Source organism: Stenella coeruleoalba (assembly GCF_951394435.1).
Source record: "Stenella coeruleoalba genome assembly, chromosome: 17".
NCBI lineage: Eukaryota > Metazoa > Chordata > Mammalia > Artiodactyla > Delphinidae > Stenella > Stenella coeruleoalba.
Window position 1 is genome coordinate 21302908 of NC_137163.1, and position 20300 is coordinate 21323207.

At 39.6% G+C, this 20300-nt stretch overlaps 1 protein-coding gene across 10 annotated transcripts in view; it reads left to right on the top strand.

Annotated features, from left to right (window-relative positions):
- The window catches only part of TRPS1 (transcriptional repressor GATA binding 1), a 1050606-nt gene that overhangs the window by 107030 nt on the left and 923276 nt on the right, over nucleotides 1–20300 (top strand). The window contains exon 1 of one of the 10 annotated variants that reach the window (XM_079901882.1): nucleotides 1769–1821. The exons of 8 other annotated variants lie outside the window; for them this stretch is intronic. The gene's annotated coding sequence lies outside the window, so the exon portion shown is untranslated. Of the gene's footprint in view, nucleotides 1–1768; nucleotides 1822–17813; nucleotides 19378–20300 lie in introns of those variants that run through there. One more of the 10 variants, XM_079901881.1, reaches the window with a different exon arrangement.

The window sequence follows — 20300 nt, forward strand, 5'->3', positions numbered from 1 at the left end:
CATTTGCTGTGGGCAGAATTTGGGCAATTGTTCATTAAAAAAAATCTGAAAAGGAAATTTTGGTTTGATTTTTATTTCTCTGACTACTAGTGAGGCTGAATTTTCCCCAAACGTGTATTGTTTATATTTCTTCTTTCCTGTGTAGACACTACCCATTCTCTACTTTCTATTGCTTTTTCTCTGTCCCAGAGGCCTCCACAGTGAAAACTTTTGTTCCTCCTGTAGTTTGGATAGATTTATGGGACAGTTTTTCATGCTTAATTTCCAGTGCTCTCTCTGTCTAGCAAGTGGGGATCTCCTTTCAGATGAAGGACTTTTATGCCTTGAAGTCTTTTTAGAGAGGTTTTTGTTTTAGTTTGAAATACTTACGGGTAGAAAAAATACATCAGTTATTGGTTTTTCTTCCCATCAATTTACCACTCAAGATCAAATGCCAGGAACAATGCCTAATCACTGACCTTGATTTCTTTTAATTAATTTTGGTTCTGAAAGTATTTTGGCAACTAAGTCTAAATGAAAGGGAGATGAAAATATATCATATAAGGCATCCAACATGTTAGAGAGTGATTAATGAATGCTCTGCTATTGAAGCCTTTTGGGAAGAACTGATGGATGAACTGAGGACAACTGGGAACTTTACTAACTGTAGTTTCACAATTTAAGCACTGGCCTAAATCTTATCTGAGGGATGTTAGTGGATTTATTGATGTAGAACAAGTCATTGAATTACCATTACTCAGAAGTGCCCTTGATTTTGCTGTATATGAAATTATCATCGTTATAATGACTTTTAAATTTACTATCATATTAGGGTCAGTCACTAAATTTTTGTTACACAATGATTTGAACTCCTGATAGATTTTGATCATATCTGTAACACACAATTTAACTGTCTCTTCCATAAGTCCAGAAATTGTATTTTCCCTTTCTAATGTCTCTACAAAATGAAATTTTATTCTAAGAGAAAAGTTGGGGTAATGCAATTTTCCCAGCTTGTATGTTGGCTTCATATTAACGTCAAGATTGGACAACTTGTAATTTTCTTCATCTATGTAACAGAGAACAGTTCCTTAGTGATGCCTTATTTTCACTGATACTTTATATGTTGTTTATTTATTTATTTTTTTTGAGGGGGAGAGCAAGGTGTCAGGATATAACACACTTTTCTTATCTTTCCAGTTGGAGAGTTAGATCTGGTAGCAAGATAGATGGAGATCAGTGGATTGTGTCAGCTCTTTTACTGATAAAGTAAGTTGGAGTAGTGACCTGTATGCTTTGGCCAAGGGAGTTTGCTAATAGATCAACCCTGAATAGACAAACTACATCCACTTCCCCTTCAGTCTCTGACACAGCAGGAAAAATTCAGGTCTTCCCCGAATTGTGGCTTCTTACATTTGGTAGGAAGATAATTAGGAAGAGAGGAGATAGGAAAAGGCTAAGAGAAGCATGCCCTAGTTTTCATCCCAGAGCTACTAATTACCATTGGTTACTTAACCTCCATAGCCTGTTTCCTTATCTGTGAAACAGGATAATACTACCTGCTCATCTTACCTGATTGATATGAAAATTCAGTATGATAACACATATGAATGTGCTTTTTTTTTTTTTTTTGCGGTATGCGGGCCTCTCACTGTTGTGGCCTCTCCCGCTGCGGAGCACAGGCTCCGGACGCGCAGGCTCAGCGGCCATGGCTCACAGGCCCAGCCGCTCTGCGGCATGTGGGATCTTCCCAGACCGGGGCTCGAACCCGCGTTCCCTGCATCAGCAGGCGGACTCTCAACCACTGCACCACCAGGGAAGCCCGAATGTGCTTTTTAAAAAGTAAGTTATTCCTAAATGTGTTTCCGGTGGCCAGTTGTTGCTAAATGACAAAAATCTGCTTGAAGAATATAATAGCAATGTAAATAATATAGCTACCCTTTATATATGCCTTTTCATATCAAGCCACTGTGCTAGGGGCTTGACATGCATTCTCTCCACATTCTCTTTAAATGTTTTTTCTATTTTCTGTATCAATTCACCATAAAAATTATAACTGCAAGTTATTCTTATTCTCAGTTTACAACTTGAGAGGACTGCTTCTTCTCAAATAAATGTTAAGTTTTTGCTTTAACTCCTTGCAAAGCTTTCCAAGAGTTTGTTGCTTTTACTTCTTGGAAAAGGAAATCTTAACACCTCAGACCTCCTCCACAAGAGGAAATGGGGGCAGAATCTTGCCTTAAGTCTTCTCATCACTAAGGTTTCCACTGAAGACAAAAGTGCCTGTAAGGGGTATAAGAAGTGGACTTTGGGTGTGAGATGACTGAAGGAGAGAAGTCATGTCCTGTGTGTCAGCATATGCTCAGTGAAAGCAAAGAAATCTCTCCCCACCCATCTAGCTCCTTTCCTGTTTCTTTGCCCTCTCTCCCTCGCCTCCACCGGGTTTGCATGGGCACTGGTCCTGGCTCTAGGCCCCTGAAGGTGGAAGGACGTGCTGAGCCTTGGCTATACCCAGCTTCTGGCTGGTCTCACTGTGCATCTTCTTTGCTCCCCTCCCTGCTCTCTCCCCAGATTTGGGCCCCAAGTTACACTGCCCATAAGGGCAGGACGACCTCTTCCTTCTTCTCCATTGTGCTTGGGGGAATTAACTACAGTAGATGCACTCCGTTCTGGCTTTGCCTCATTAAGAGGTCTCTATGGATTAATTCCCGAGAGATCAAGTCTCATTACTTTACTGTGGCAAAGTGAGATTAGTGCAAAGTAACAAGGAGCCAGATTAATGTGGCCCCAGGAAGTAATCCATAAAAATCTTACGAGTCCTTTAGCAGGCTGTAAATTGGATTCAGACAGGGTCAGGGGAGGGGGAAGAAACATGTTAAAACACAATCAGTTTTAATGAATAGAGCTAATATTTTAGCACTTCCAAATAGAAGAAAACACCAGAGTAAATAACTCTGAGAACCCAATGGCAATATTTCCTAACATGTGTAAATCATTGAAATTGTGATTATAATCCTAACTGAATTTTTCTTGCTTTATGGCTGCTAGGAAGTGTATTGTTTATTAAGCATCACAGAACTCTGAATCAAAAGAACAAAAGAGAAGTGGAAGGCAAAAGAAAGAAATGAAAAAGAAAAATATCTTGTCTGGATGATCAGTTGTCTGGCTTAGTCTATAGGCAGGCGAATATGCGGTCTTCAGCTTTTTGCAACAAAGCAGTCAGGCTGTTGCAGAGATATATCCCTTCACAGGTCATAGCAGTTGTAGCAGAGCGTGAAAAGCAAATAAACAACTCATTAGTTGTCCATATAGTGTTTTTCTGGGATAAAGAAACTGACTTTGAAAGAGGGGGAAAATTGTTTGGCGACTGATAGGATACAAATTTCTTCCTTTCCTTTCCTTTCCATTATTTTCTTTCCTTTTTAGCACTAACAGGAATGGTGAAGTGACAGGCACTTTGTAGTGGTACCCAGAAATCCTGTGTCATCAGGTGGTTAAGAAAGGATGTCTTGGATATTTTACAGAAATAGTAAACATAATTCTAAAATTCATTTGGAACTGCAAAAGACCCCAAGCTGCCAAAGTAATATTTAGCAAGAAGACCAAAGCTGAAGGCACCACACTTCTGAATTTCAAAGTATATTACAAAGCTATAGTACTCAAAATAGTATGGTACTGGCATAAGAATAGAGATATAGAGCAATGAAACAGAATAAAGAGTCCAGAAATAAATCCATGCATATATTTTCAATTAATCTTCAACAAAAGCAGCAAGAATGCACAATGAGAAAAGAACAATATCTTTAAAAATGATGTTGAGAAAACAAAATACCTACATGCAAAAGAATGAAATTGGATTCTTCACACCATAAACAAAAATCAACTCAAAATGGATTAAAGACTTGAATTTAAGACCTGAAACTGTAAAACTCTGGGAAAAAGCTGCTTGACATTGGTCTTGGCAATGATGTCTCAGATATGACACCAAAACCACAGGCAACAAAAGCAAAAGTAAACAAATAGGATTACATTAAACTAAAAAGTTTCTGTACAACAAACAAAGGAAACAATTAACAAAATGGAAAGGCAACCTATGGAATGGAAAAAAAATTGTAAACCATACATCTGGTAAGGGGTTAATATCTAAAATATATAAGGAATACAACTCAATAGCAAACAAACAAATAACCTGATTAAAAAGCAAGCAAGGGATCTGAATACACATTTCTCCAAAGAAGATATCCAAATGCATGAAAAGGTGCTTAATATTACTAATTATCAAGGAAATTAAAATCAAATCCACAGTGAGCTATCACCTCTTACCTGTTAGGATGACTATTATTAAGAAAACAAAGATAGCTAGTGTTGATAAGGATGTGGAGGAAAGGGAACCCTTGCACACCATTCGTGGGAATGTAGATTGGTACAGCTATGATGGAAAGCAGTATGGAGGTTTCTCACAAAATTAAAAAAAGACCTACCATATGATCCAGCTATCCCATTTCTGGATATTTATCCAAAGGAATTGAAATCAGGATCTTGAAGAGATAGATGCACTTCCATGTTCACTGCAGCATTATTTACAATAGGCAAGATATGGAAACAACTTAAATGTCCATTGATGGATGATTAGATAAAGAAAATGTGATATACAGATGCAATGCAATATTGTTCAACCTTTTAAAAAAGGAAATCTTGCCATTTGTGACAACATGGATGGACCTGAGTAGCATTGCTAAGTGAAATAAGCCAGACACAGAAAAATGCACTGTATGATTTCACTTATGTATAGAATCTATAATAGTCAAACTCATAGAAATGGAGGACAGAATGATGGTTGCCAGGGTCTAGAGGGAAGAGGAAATGGGGAAATGATGGTTAAAGGATATAATTTCAGTTATGTCAGTTAAATGAGTTCTGGAGATGTACTCTATAGCATGAGCCTATAGCCAACAATACTGTACTGTATACTTAACACCTGCTAAGAGAGAAGATCTCAAGGGGGGACAGCGGGAGGGAAATTTGTGAGGGGATGGATGCACTTATAACCTTGATGATGATGATGGTTTCGTAGGTGTGTACTTATCCCCAAATATCCCCTATTTTCTTTACTTATAAATAAAGCAATATGGTAGACAGAAAAATAGATTACAATGGAATGTTTGAATCCAAATTACAGAATATTTGAAGACTTAATATGTGGTAAAGCAGAAAACCCAAATTATAGGGAAGGGAATCATTTAATTAAAATATTGTTGGGAGGAAATTGCTTTGTCATTTAGAAAAAAAAGTTAGTTGAGATTCTCAGCCCTTATACAGAGCAGTTTCTGAGAAAGCATATGAGTGTGTGTACATATATATGTTATGGATTGACTTGTGTCCTCCCAAAAGACATAACTTTGTTTATAGCAGCCCTAGGAAGCTAACACTATGTATTTAAATATATGTATGTATATAATTATAATATTTTAATGGTTGATTTGCATATTGAAGTGCTAAAACTAGCTAATATAATTTGATGAGGAAGCTTGAGTGGTACTTTGCCTTAACAGGTTTTTTTTTTTTTAATAAATCATTTGTTTAATTTTTGGCTGCATTGGGTCTTCATTGCTGTACGCGGGTTTTCTCTAGTTGCGGCAAGCAGGGGCTACTCTTCCTGCAGTGCGTGGGCTTCTCGTTGTGGTGGCTTCTCTTGTTGCAGGACACGGGCTCTAGATGCGTGGGCTTCAGTAGTTGTGGCTCGAGGACTCTAGAGTGCAGGCTCAGTAGTTGCAGTGCACGGGCTTAGTTGCACTGCCGCATATGGGATCTTCCCGGACCAGGGCTCGAACCCGTGTCCCCTGCATTGGCAGGCAGATTCTTAACCACTACGTCACCAGGGAAGCCCCCATCTTAACAGCTTTTAAAACATTTTCTAAAGCAGTGATGATTAAAGCAAAAAGACTAAGATCATTAGATCATTAGAATAGAATGGGAATTTAACGTATAAAAATATAGGAGGAGAGTAAGGATGTGGGCAAGCAACTCAGTCCTCTTCCACGTGGACTTACCCAGGCTTCTTCAGAATGTGGTGTCTGGGTTCTGTGAGCATCCTGAGAGAATAAGGCGGAAGTGTATGACATTTTTTGACTTAGCCTCAGAAGTCATACAGTACCTTTTCTGACACACTCCATTGGTTACTGTAGTCACAAAGACCTGCCCAGGCTCAAAGCAACAGAACATAGACTCACCTCCTTTATTTTTAAACCTATTTTACTGAAGTATAGTTGATTTACAATGTTGTATAAATTTCTGTTGTACAGAAAGTGATTCAGTTATACATATATATGTATATATATACATTCTTTTTCATATTCTTTTCCATTATGGTTTATTACAGAATACTGAATATAGTTCCCTGTGCTATACAGTAGGCCCTTGTTGTTTATGCATTCTATATATAATAGTTTGTGTCTGCTAACCCCAAACTTCCAATCCAATCCTGCCCCACCCTCACCTCCCCCTTGGCAACCACAAGTCTGTTCTCTATGTCTGTGACAGACTTCACCTCTTGATGGGAGAATGGCAAAGTTCTAGGAAAGCACGTGCAATGGGAAATATTGTCGCTACTGTCATAGGAAAATAGTCGGCCATGATTTGGGACTGGGAAATCCTTGCCCTCTCCATATGTAAACTGTATTGACTATAATTGACTTTGCTCTCTGGGTTTCTTGGATTGGTTCTCACATTTGCTTCCCTGAACTCTCACTGTACCCTCACCTTTGCTTCCCTATCATTATCTTGGGGCAAAATTCCTGGACACTGGTGATAATTTTATTTTGTGAGGCATTTTGGGAAAAGATTTGAACTTGATTTCCAACAGAGTTAAAGTGGTTGTAGAATTAGACCCAAGTATAACAGCACAAAAACTCAAATGTAAGGCACTGAGTTTTTGGTAGTTTCAGATGATACAAATGTGAGGAATTGTCGAAGAAATTGTGAGCATATACACAGCTGTACATGCAACCTTCCAGGTATTCCTAGGTGTGGAACGGCCACAAGAATCTTGATCTCTCACCACATTATTTTGGGGGTTCAAGTCAAGCTCGGCTTCACAAAACCTATTGCAGGGCCATGTTAAACCTGTCAACTAGAAATTGACAGCTCTATGACTTTAGCATTGAGAAATTCCTTCTGTTCTTTGTTCTGGGACTCCCTCTTCCTCCCCCACTCCAATCCCTACATCCTGTCACCTATAGCCTCTCTAGGGTCCTCAGATAATGCAGAAGAAAAAAAGATAAGTCTGTCTTATAGAATCTGGAGAAGTTGCTGACTTCAAAAATCAGCCCTGTATCATGAGAATCAGTTCGATCACGTACAGTCTCAAGTTAAGTTCAAAGAAGCAAACTTTGACAAAAGTTTATGTAAAGAATTTTCATTGTTCCTACATCACCATAGCAACCATCTCCTATAACAAGTAGCTGATGTTGTCTGAAATGAACCTGCAAAATAACCTTAACTTCTAAGTGGGGTTCTGATAATCTCATATAAGTGATTTCATGGCCCATGATACCCATGGGCTAATTAGCACTTGATAACAGTTATTTGGATGGAGGTCAGCAAATCTTTGATACCAGAGATATTGCTCAATCCTTTCTATGCCTTAATACCAATAAATACAGTCAACTCAGCCAATGTGGAGACGGCACAGAATTTCAGTTTTATTTATCTTAGGCTTCAATAAAAAATAAATGAAAATAGAGGTCCTACAACATTTTAGATAATGGAAAACCACTATCCAAAGGGGAAAGGTGTGTGTGGCTAGGTGGGTGCTAGCATGGTCTCAGGACTCAGTGCCTGCACCTATAGAGGATCAATATAGATTCGTTGAATAATGAAATGAAGGAAGGAAGGAATTGGGATTATGTTAATAATTAACTAGATTATGTTAAATAACGAACTAGAAGAATAGAATGCATTATTGCATTCTATTCTTCACTTGGTATTTTGAAGAAAGGGTCAGTTTGAAATCCTTTCCTCCTTGAGTTCACTATATTGGAGAGATCAATTTGTTCTAAAAAGACTGCAAATTCTGTTTGTGGTTTAACTTTGAAAAATTCTCCTTTTTGGTTTAGAAGCACCTGGGTGACATTTTGGAGTTTGTTCTTTTTTTGCATCTGATGCCTCCATGACTGATTCCAGGTAGGCTCAGCAAACACATTTCAGAATTGAGTGAAGGAAGTTGTTAAGATTATATTTCAACTCATATCTAAACAGAGGGTGAGGAAATGCAATTGCAGGAATAATAAAAATGATGAAAAATGATGAAAAAGTCCTTACACAGGACTTTCCCAAGGCACTCGGGACACTGAAGATAATAATTAATGCTTATTAAAGTCCTATGGGGTTTGGAAGGGGGCAAAGAGTATTAACTTGTTTTATAGGGGAAATGAAGCAAGAGAGCTTTAATAAACTCCCTCATATCAAGCAGTAATTATGTAAAAAAAAATAAAGTGTAAAGCACCAAACCCCTTTTTCTCAAGCCCTTGCTCACCAAAGCATAAGATTGCTCCTGAATTGCGGTCTCGAGTAAATTTCAGCAAGACTTACCTCTTTTCTTTTTTTTTTTAAACATCTTTATTGGAGTATAATTGCTTTACAATGGTGTGTTAGTTTCTGCTATATAACAAAGTGAATCAGTTATACATATACATATGTCCCCATATCCCCTCCCTCTTGCGTCTCCCTCCCTCCCACCCTCCCTATCCCACCCCTCTAGGTGGTCACAAAGCACCGAGCTGATCTCCCAGTGCTATGCGACTGCTTCCCACTAACTATCTATTTTACGTTTGGTACTGTATATATGTCCATGCCACTCTCTCACTTTGTCCCAGCTTACCCTTCCCCCTCCCCATATCCTCAAGTCCATTCTCTAGTAGGCCTGCGTCTTTATTCCCGTCCTACCCCTAGGTTCTTCATGACTTATCTCTTTTACCTTCATACCTTGTGCCTCAGATCAGGTGTTCTAAGCCCTTTTTCCACTGTGCAAACCCCAGCCCTCTACTTCCTTCTCTCTCAACAGAAGAAGTTACTTCCTACTTCACAGAGATCCTTCGGTGAACTCTCAACCTACTTCCTCTCTGACTAAAAATTTGTTTTTATCTTCACCCATTTTCTGCTCATTCCTCTTCCTTGTTTCAGTCTCATCACCTTTCACAGTCAAGTGCATCCATTCCTCTCTGGATTCCATGCATTACAGCCATCTGGCGGGGGGTGGAAGGCAGCAGGGGCTTTTCTGCCACCTGCCACCGCACCCCTACTTCTTGCCTCCTGTCTTAATCACTCCTCCTCCCTTAGCTCTTTCCTGTTAAGCTGAAATCAGGCTCAAAATTCTCCTTCCCTGAAAATACTTTTCCTTGGCCCTGCTTTTCTTTCACATGACTTCCCCATCTCTCTTTCTTCCTGGGATTGCTAAATTTCTGAAAAGAGCAGCCTGTCCTTATGGGTTTCTTTGCATTGATCATTTGGGCTGCTCTTGTTTTCCCAGGGGCGGGGGGCAGCAGGAGCTTTGGAATCAGACTGCCTGGGTTCAATCCCAATGAGAGGAAGACTGGCCTTATCACTACTCTGCTGTTGACTGGGAAAAAGTGATCATTCCTTTAATACTGCCTTTTCAAGAACCAATTTATACTGCTCTGCAGTTTACAGGAGCTCTACTTGGAGAGATAAATTGTTTGATTTTATTTTTAAATTTGAGCTCCTGTCTGATAAAAAGACTTGTCTTTCCTATAAAATCAAGCATGTATATTGTTAAGGAGAAACACATTTTTTAAATTTAGATTTTTATTTTAATTGGAAATGAGGAAAGGAAGAAGAACAACTACCATGCATAGTGAAAAATATCTGTGCATAATGGTTGGTTACCATTCACAGATCTTCAGCCTTTTCTATTAAAAATTTCTGTACAAACAGAATGGGATGGTCACTTCAGTCTGTGGGAAAGCAATTTTCTGTAGACTTTATGGTAAGGATAAGGCAATCTTACTTCACTAGTTACCTGCAGGTCTTACAAGCATTTCTTTCCTACACATGGTTTAAAATCACTGATTTGATAGGTAAGAGAGGTCTAAATGTATCAGGGAGATTGTTGTAGAAAAAAAATGTGCTCTAAGTGAGGGGAGAGGGAAGAAAGAGCAAAGGGCTAAGAAGAGTTACTGGTAGTAGTTCTTTGGGTAAATAAAGCACTGTGATGCTAAAAATGAAATTTGATATCACTTATAACAAGAGACTCAATCTAAAGATACCAAAAAACTGAAGAGGACTTCAACTGCTGCCTCCAGCTGGGGGCCACCAGACAGACATCCATTTCATTCATTCAACAAACATTTATGCAGCACTTTCTAAAGTAAACACTTGGAAGGCAGGAGTGAACAACACAGTTCTTGTGCTGAATGAGTGCATGATGTAGGGCATGAGACAGATAAATATCAATAGTTTACGGTGATAAATGCAGTGATCCAGGTTTCCCTGCAGGTGTGATGAAGTGATACAGACACAAGAAACAGGGCAAGTATCCTGATGGAGGTGCTGACTGGGCTGTACTTGGAGGAGTAACTCTATCATGGAGGGGTGGGAGTGGAAAGGCATTGGGGAGAGATAGAATGGAGAAAATGGGAAGCAAAGAGTCAGAAGAGTGGAGGGTGCAAGATAGGGATCAAAATTTAAATGATGTTGAAATAACACCAGTGGCAATAAAAATGAGGGTAAAAAATACAAATAAAGAATTAAACTTTGCAAATAAAAGATTTGCAAATAAAAGATTATAGCTGGGAATGTAAACCATGACTTAAAAACCCCTGGGAAGAGGATTGTAAATCAGACTGTGTGTGGGTCTGAGTGACCTTGACCAAGCACAGTAATTCTAAGAGCCCAAAACTCTTTAAAAGGTCTCTCAGGCTGCAGATCTCAACTATGCCATGTTCTTGTGTTTCACAGGAAACCACTTTCTACCTATGTTTATTTTCATCTTTGTTCCTCGTGCCCTACTGCAGGGCAACAAAGACTAGATATGCCTAGTGAAGAGTGAGTTTGGTTTGGTCTCTAGATATTCCTTCTAGTCACAAGGATAGATGTGGAATGCTCTAGGCTGTGTCTGCTTTGTAGGTAGAAGTCTGGAATGGCTCTGTTTCCACCATGCCCCTTGAATTTTTCCTGCAGAAGTTATGACTCGTGGAAATGATACCTGATGCTTTCATGATCTCAAGTGGCTCAACTTTGTAAAAGAATTCTCATAGTGAAACTGGCAGTTTTCTAAAGAAATAGGCAGTGTGGATAAAGAAACAAAGAACTACCTTTTTTTTTTACCAGTTTTACAGGATGTGGAGGAACTTATACAATGCTTGGCAAGTATTTTTAAACATGGCACTGAAAATGAAAAAAATGAAGCTTCTGAGAGGGTTATTTGTTTTCTTTTTTTTTTCTGCTGTGTATTTGCTCTGTTGAAAGAAAGACTTAAGAGCAAAACTGAGAGAAGAAGCTGTATTTCCTCAGCCCTTGTTGTGTTCTACTTGTTCTCACATGTTATTTCACATATGTAGCATACCCAGTGAGGCAGCAAGTAGCATTATTCCCATTTTCTAGAGGAGGAGCCCCCAAACCAAAAAGATCAAATAATTTGTAGAAGAGCAGAGAATCAGTAAAAGAGCTGGGATTGTAGGTGTTGCCTACCTGAGCCTAAAGCTTCAACTTTCCCTACTGTACCAAGTTACAGCAATTTGGGGCCTCCTTTTATGCTCATAGGACCCTATCCTTCCTCCTTCGTCAATAAAAACGTTGTACTTTTCATTGACGTAAAATATACCCCCAGAAAAGTGCACATGTACCTTAGGGGTATAGTTTAATGGATTTTTCACAGACTGACACATCCGTGAATTAGCTCCCAGATCAAGACACAACGGATCACCAGCATCCCCCAAAGTCCCCTCACATCCCAGCCCAGTTGGGAACCCCCATATCCAGAGTAATCACTATCCTGACTTCACCATAGAGAGATTTCGCCTCTTTCTACTTTATACACATGGACTCATGTAGTCGTCTGATTCTGGCTTCTTTCGTTCAACATTGTGAGATTCACACACAAGACTACAAGTCATTGACAATTGTTTATTCTCATTGCTGTGTAGTATTCCATCGTGCAGTCACACCACTATTACCCACTCCTTTGTTGCTGGGAAATTGAGAACTTTCCTGTGTGGCGTTTGTAGTACACAGAGTAATGATTCCCCCAAAGATGTCCACAGCCTAATCCCTGAGGGTATGCTACTTGTGGCAAAAGGGACTTCCCAGAGGTGATTAAGTTAGAGAACTTGAGAGGGGGACGTTTCTTGGGTTATCCAGGTGGGCCCAATGTAACCACAAAGGTCCTTTATAAGCGGGAGGCAGGGGCGGCATATCAGAGAGGAGATGCAATGATGGAAGCGAAGGTTGGAGTGGGACGCATTTCTTTCTTTTTAACAGAGCCGGAGCCGAGGCTTTGCCTGTGCCCCGCCCACCCGCTGCAGCCGCTGCTGCCTCCGCCCTGGCTTCCGGCCTTGTCCCCTCCCCCCCCTCCGCCCCCCTCCGCCCCCCTCCGCCCCTCTCCGCCGGGCGCAGGTGAAAGGTCAGTCAGAGCGGCGCCCCGCGCGACCCTACGCTGTGGCACCTCCCAGCAGCCACCGCGGTGACTGGGCGGCAGGTTACGCGCTCCTGGAGCTACATATTCTCAGCTCGCTCCGGCCCGCCAGCTCTCCGTGGTCACGCCTGGGATACATTTTGAAGATGTGTTTTGAAGGTGCAATCTGAGGATGGCAGTTGGCCTCCGGAAGCTGGAAAAGGCAAGGCAACAAACTTACCCTTAACTCCTCCAGAGCTTGACGCCTTGAGTTTTTCAGGCCATAAGACCCCTTTAGACTTCTGTCCTAGAGAACTATACGATAGTACATAGGTGGTGGTTTAACCCGTGAAATTCATGGTAATTTGTTACGGAAGTAATAGGAAATGAATACAGGGCTATTATGGGTCGAATCACTATGAACATTCTAGTACATGTGTTTTGGTGAACATACGAACACATTACTGTTGAGTATATACCCCCAGGAAGGAGATTGCCAAGTCACAGGATATGCGTGGTTCAGCTTTAGTCGATAATGTCAAATGTGTTTCCAAAGTGATTATACCAATATATACTCCCCACTAGAGGTGAGGAGAGTTCTGGTTACTTTCCACCTTTGCCAACAGTTGGAGTTTGCGTTTTTCATTTTGGAAAATTTGGGAGTGTGCAGTGGTATCTGTTTGCGGTTTTAATCTGCATTTCCCTGATGACTGAAGCGGTTTAGTACTCTTTCATGTATTTCTTGGACATTTGCATTTTTTTTGTGAAGCGTTTGTTAAGTCTTCTGCGCATTTTTTCTTCCTACTGTCTGATTATTTTGGCTGCAGAATTCTACTCATCTCTGCTTTCCTGAAACCATACTCAATGCTTCATAATTATCTTTCCCTGGTCTTTCCCATTTTTCTAACTCTCATTTATTTAGTTGCCCCAGGAGAAATGCATCATAAGCTGATTCAGACCTAGTCATGATTCACTGTTAAAAGTTTGTGAATATCTCTTTTAGAGCTTTATGATTTCAAAAGAGGCGTTTGCGTCTTGACTGTGCCAGCATCTATGCAGCCTCTTAACCTAGGCCTGCATGGTAAGGCCTAGCAACTCAGCATTTAGACCGCCTGGGGCTTTCCACCAAAAAGCAAAGTCTGACACACAGCCCGTCTTCTCTGTAGCCAGATTTGACTGTTAGCAAGAAAAAAGCTCAATGGGTTATGGAATTCAGGTTTTGTGGGTGACACTAACATAATTGTTGTCTTTCAGTTGCTTGTGTTGCATTTCAAGAAGGAAAGTTTAAGACATTCTGTATTTGGCATTTAATATATACGTTGCCATTCATAGGTGCATGCTTTTAAATTAATTTTAAATTGACAAAGAACATTGACTCTTTTTGGTGTACAGTTCTTTGATTCTTAACACATGTATAGATTCATGTAAGCATTGCCACAGTTAGGACAGGGTGGAGATCCATTACCCCAGACAACTTGCTTGTGTTATCCCTTAAAATGACATCCTCCTCCCACCTGTAACCTGGCAACCATTGATTTGTTATCCATCTCTATAGTTTTTGTCTTTTTGAAAATGTCATAAAATGGAATTTTACAGTATGTAATCTTTTAAAACTGGTTTCTTTAATGTAACATGCTCCCTTTGCAATTCATCCAAGTTATTGCATGCCTCTTTTTATTGATCCTTTTATTATTCCTTTTTGTTTTTCTTTTTCATTGTGCAGATGTACCAACAGTTTATCTGTTTACCAGTTGATGGACACTTGTGTTCTTTCCAGTTTTTGGTAGTTATACTGCTCTCAACTTTTCTGCCCAGGTGGTTGTGTGAATGTAGCTCTCGTTTCTCTAGGGTAAATGCCCAGGATGAGTGTACTAACTTTACAAGAAACTGTCAAACTGCACAATTTGCACTTCCGCCAGTAACATATGAGTGTTCTAGTTATTCTGTATCCTAATCAGTGCTTGATACTGTCAGTATTTGTTATTTTAACCATTCTAATAAGTGCGTTTTAATTTGAATTAAATTATGGTTTTAATTTGAATTTTCCTAATGGCTAATGATGTTGAGCATCTTTTTTGTATGGTCATTTGCCATTTTTATATCTTCTGTTCATTTTGGTGAAATGTCTGTTCATTTTGCCTATTTTAAAAAAATGAATTGTCTGTTTTCTTAGTAAGTTTTGAGAATTCTTTATGTATTCAGGATACAGGTCCCTTGTCAGATATATATGACTTATAAATATCTTCTTCCAATCTGTTATTTGTCTTTTAATCCTCTTAAAAGTGTCTTTCACAAAGAAAGTATTTTAATTTTGATGAAAACAAATTTATCATTAAAAAAAATGGATAGTGCTTTTGGTGTCATACTTTAGGGCTCTTTGCCTATATCCAGACCATACAGAGTTTCTCCTGGAAGTTTTATAGATTTACATTTTATTTATATCTATAATCCATTTTGAGTTAATTTTTGGATAACATGTGAATAAACTTGTGTTTTTAAATTTTTTGCTCATAGATGCTCAATTGTTCCAAGATCATTTGTTGAATGATCTTTTTTTTTTTGAAATGTTTCATTGAAATGTTTCTGCACCTTTGTTAGAACAGACCATATTTGTGTGAGTCGATTTCTGAACTCTCCATTTTTTCCCATTGATATAATCCTTTCACCAATACCATACTCTCTTGCTTATCGAGGCTTTATAGTGAATCATAAAATCTGTGTAACATATTCCTCTTTCTTTGTCCTTCTTTTTCAAAATTATTTTAGCAATTCTAATTCCTTTGCCTTACTATATAGATTTTGAAGTCAACTTGTCTATATGTGAAAAAAAAAACCCTGCTGAAATTTTGATTAGAATTGACTTAAATCTATAATTTAATCTGAGGAGAATTGACATCTTTCTGTGTTGAGTCTTCCAATCCATGAACATGGTATGAATATTTATTTTGGTCTTCTCTGATTTGTCTTATCATCATTTTGTAGTTTCTAGTGTAAAGGCACTTTATGTGTTTTGTTAAATTTATTCCTAAGTATTTTATTTTTTGGAGTTGTTATAAATGGTATTTAAATTTTTTTGTTTTCCAATTTTACATTGGTAGTATACAGAAATAGGGTCAGTTTTTGAGTATTAATCTTGCAGCCTGTGACCTTGATAAATTCACTTATTAATTTTAGGAGTTTCTGTTGATTCCTTGAGGTTTTCTATTTGGATAATTATGTATTTCATCTGTGACTAGAAAGAGTTTTATTTCTCTCTTTCCAATCTGTATGCCCTTTATTTCTTTTTTTTGCATTACTGCACTGGCTGGGACTTCCAGAATAGTGTTGAATAGGAATGATAAGAGTGCACATCCTTCTCTTGTTCTTGTTCCTGATCTAAGAAGAAAAGTACCCAATCTTTCATCATTAAGTATAATGTTAGCTCTCAGTTTCTTATACATCCTGTTATCAGGTTAAGGAAGTTCCCTTTTGTTCCTAGTTTGTCGATAGATTTTATCATTAAGGAATGTAAAAACACTCAAAGTGTTTTCTATCTTGGTGAAGTTCCCTGCGAACTTGGGGAAAAAAAGTCTATTTTTGAAGACATTTTTGGATAGATTATCAGCTGCTATTGGGTGGAGTTCTACACACAACTAGATCCAGTTGGCTGATGGTGTAGTTCAGTTCTATATCCTTGCTCATCTTCTACCTGCTAGTTCTGTCTACAGAAAGAAGAGTGTCAAAGTCTCCAGGTATAATTGTGGATTGTCCTATTTCTCCTTTTCGTTCTGCCAGTTTTTGCTTCTTGTACTTTGAAGTTCTGTTGCTAGAGACATACACATTTAAAAATTGTTATGTCTTCTTGATGAACTAACATATTTATCATTATGTAATGTCTCTGTAGGTGCATGGTTTAACTTAATTTTTTCATCTGTGTATGGAATCTGAGAAGAATGTCTAGGGCATCATGGATTCTTGAATGTAGACTTAGTCCTGATTATGTTATGCTCTTTCTGTAAAGCTAATTTGTAAAGGCCTTGACTTTTTTTTTTTTTTTGTGGTACACGGGCCTCTCACTGTTGTGGCCTCTCGCGTTGCAGAGCACGGGCTCTGGACGCGCAGGCTCAGCGGCCATGGCTCACGGGCCCAGCTGCTCCGCGGCATGTGGGATCTTCCCAGACCGGGGCACGAACCCGTGTCCCCTGCATCGGCAGGTGGACCCTCAACCACTGCGCCACCAGGGAAGCCCAGGTCTTGACTCTTTTAATGTTAGTTGAGCCATGGCACCTGCTTGGCTATGTCTTAAATATAGAAAAGTTAGAAGAGCTTGTCATTGAGAATCTTTTAGTACAGTGAAGTCACAGACATTTGTTAGGACAAATAGGTTACTGCTTTTTCTCAAAAACTGTAGGGTAGGAATTATCTGCTTTTGAAAGACTTAAGTTTCATTTTACAGATTCTGAGTGGATGAAGACTACTCCCAGGATCCTTGGCCAAGGGTTTTCTCCTTCGGTTTTCCTGCATCTCTGCCTGAGAAGACAGGCAGAGTTTCTAGGAAAGAGAAAATACCTATCTGTGAAGTGAGGGAAACCAAACCTAAGAAAGATTTTTTTTTTTCTTTCCGTGGCAGCCTTAAGTTCTGGTCACTCACTTCCACTGCACTTCTGATAGACTGATGATCTAATGGTATGTGGCAAATACAACAGTCTCCAGCCCGTTCCACTTAACTCATGGCTCAGCAGTGGAAGTGACATGGTGCCAGTTTTTTCTGAAGCAACCTTTCCTTGTTCTCAGTCTGCCTCTCGAGCAGGAAATGACCATCCTGGAGAGCAACATGGAGATGCAGCGAGAGGTTAGGAAGGGAGGAAAAAGGAGAAAAGTCTCTGAAAACATTTCTCTTGCCTCTTCTTATATTTGTCAGGTTAATTATGCTTAAACTAAAATAATAGATGGTCACCAAATTGAATACAAGTCTGAAACCTATTTTCAGAATTAAACTACTGGGGATTAACTGCCTAAATAGTGAACTTTAGTTTATAGCATCAGCATAGCCCTCGAATGAGTTATGGACTTGTACTCACTCCAGAACAATCTGTTACCCTCCACATAACAGAAAATGCCATTTATTGCAATTTGTGCAAACTATAAATCAGTACATTATTACTTAGAGGCATGTAAGCTGTGGCTATACTGCATACTCCTGCGTTTGGTAATGGTGTGTGTGTTGGGGGTTGGGGGAGGAATATGGATTTCCTAAGTCTCCATTTGAGTACTTGCAAAGATTCTCAGGAGAACTAATGGTGGCTGCTGTCTTCTTATATTGCAAAGTGGCCTCTCTGTTCAAGCATTCCTCTGGGTCTCAAACAGGTACTGTCTCAAATAATCAGCCTTTGTGGAGGAATTGATTCTATACACTCTGGAAGGAGGTAGAGTCTTTTTGCAGAGATTCCAACCCTGACTGTACATTAGAACCACCTGGGAGGTGGGGCAGACTTTTGGAAAAACATTGATGCTTATGCCAAACCCCAAACCTTACAATCAAAATCTGGGGGGACACCCGGACACCAGACATTTTAAAAAGCCATCCAGATAATTTTAATGTGCAGCCAGGGTTAAGAACCTCTGCTCTACAGAATAGGAAGAGGAAGAAAACGGAAGATGTAGAGGGAGGATAGCTGTGAGCTGTAATTTTCTCAAATCAAGGTGGAAATGCATCTTGGAGATTTCACATACAAGCAAATCCACAGGATGCTGCTTGGAGTATTTCTGTGCACACCCTGAGGAGTGAAAAAAGATAAAATTAAGTGTGCCTGACAAGAAGTGAGTAATAAATCCTTATGTTCTCCCTTAAAAATGCAGGTAACTAATAGAGACCTAACATGTGCAAATAAGCATGTACCAGCCTTGCATAAAACTTTTTCCCCTTGGCTTGGTCCTTTACACAGTGCCTCCTGACTCTTTTTATATCATGGTACCCCGAGAAAATGATATTTGATTTGCATGCTGAACTGAACAACTGAGGCTGCAGCCCAGCTGCCCCAGGAGCTGAGGAGTCAATATCTGGTGGGAACCGGGTGCGGCATTTTGTCCCTGGAAGACTGGAGTGTTTGCAGGAATTTCGAGATATTCCTTTATATTTCCGCTTTTCTTTTTGTGGTTTGATGATTATCCTTTGTATTATGCTTATGTTCTCTTCTTTTTGGTTTTTGTGAACCTATTGTATGTTTTTGATTTGTGGTTACCCTGTTTATCAAGTATGTTAACCCCTTCTTATATCTGCTTGCTTTAGACTGGTAGTCATATAGGCTCAAACACTTTCTAGAAAAAAAACTACATTTTATTACTCTCCTCCCCCTCATTTTGTGAGTTTGATGTCCTCATTTACATCTTCATGTTCATCCTCTTGCTATTCATTGTGGCTATCATAACTTTCACAGAAATTTTTTGATTTTTTTTTTTAATCTGTGTACTGGCTTATTTAGGTGATTTACTTTTTTTTCCCCCTTTCATCCTACCTGGTTATGTGGAGATCCTTCTTGTCCTTTCAGGTGTTTGAGGTTTGCTGCTAGTGTTCAGTAGGTGTTCTGTGAGAATTGTTCCATTTGTAGTTGTAGTTTTGATGTATTTGTGGGAGGGGGTGAATTCCATGTCCTTCAACTCTGCCATCTTGATTGGCGCCCTTAGGTATTTCTTGACTAGAGTGTACCCCTCAAGACTATTTTCATTTTACCTACAGTGCCAACAAGACACTGGAAACCAATGAGATGGCTGGCAGGATGGAGTCTGTTAAAGTGAGTTATCTCTAGGTACTTCTGTTTTATGCCATGTTGGGGAAGGAGTGTTGGTGAGACTGGCAAGGAGCCGGTGGCAGAGCTGGTGGTGAGAACCATTGAGTAGAGGCTGCAAGGAGTCTTACTAGGTGAGGTCTACTCAGTCCCCAGAACCCATCCTCGGCAGTCAGTTGGATGAAGCATAATAGCCGGAGCACTGGACAGGGAGTCAAGACAGCTAGATTTACTCCCTGGCTCTGTCGCAAACCAGCTGTGTGACTGTGGACAACAGCCAAATCCAAGTATCAAATTGGGCTCAGCCAGTTCAGGAAGCTCTTTCCTCTGAAGTCTCATTAAAGATGCTTTTCTCCTTTGTTCTCAAAGACAAAACTGTAAAGACTCATTGAGAATGACGGACTCATTCCCCTCCATGAAACAACACTTATGCAAGATTTAGTAGAGAATTAACCTAAGCAAATGCTTATTTAATTATCATCCAAGTATCCAAACAGAGGCACTTTTGAGAGTGAAAGGCAGTGCTACTAACAATTAAATTGGAACAACAGATATTGACTGGGATTTTCATAGACCAACCGGGATGTGTGGCACCCTGCCTCTGACACTATTACAGTTCTGTAGTCACCTGTCTAACTTTCCCATCAGAATGTGCTCTCTCCAGGGCAGGACCATGTCTTTTTTATCTCTGGATCCCCAGAATTCTGTACAGGGTCTAGGACACATTAGGTACTCAATAGATACTTGGTGGATGAAAGAACGTATGAATGAACTAGTTGGGGACACATTGGGTGACCTTGAGCAAATCACTTGAGCTCTTGGTGCCTCTGGAAAATGAGCAGTAGACCAGCGATCTTTAAGTTCCTTCCAGTCTCCCACCCTATGTGTCTTCCTGTCTTGGGCAGTTTCTGCTTCTATCCCCCATCCTC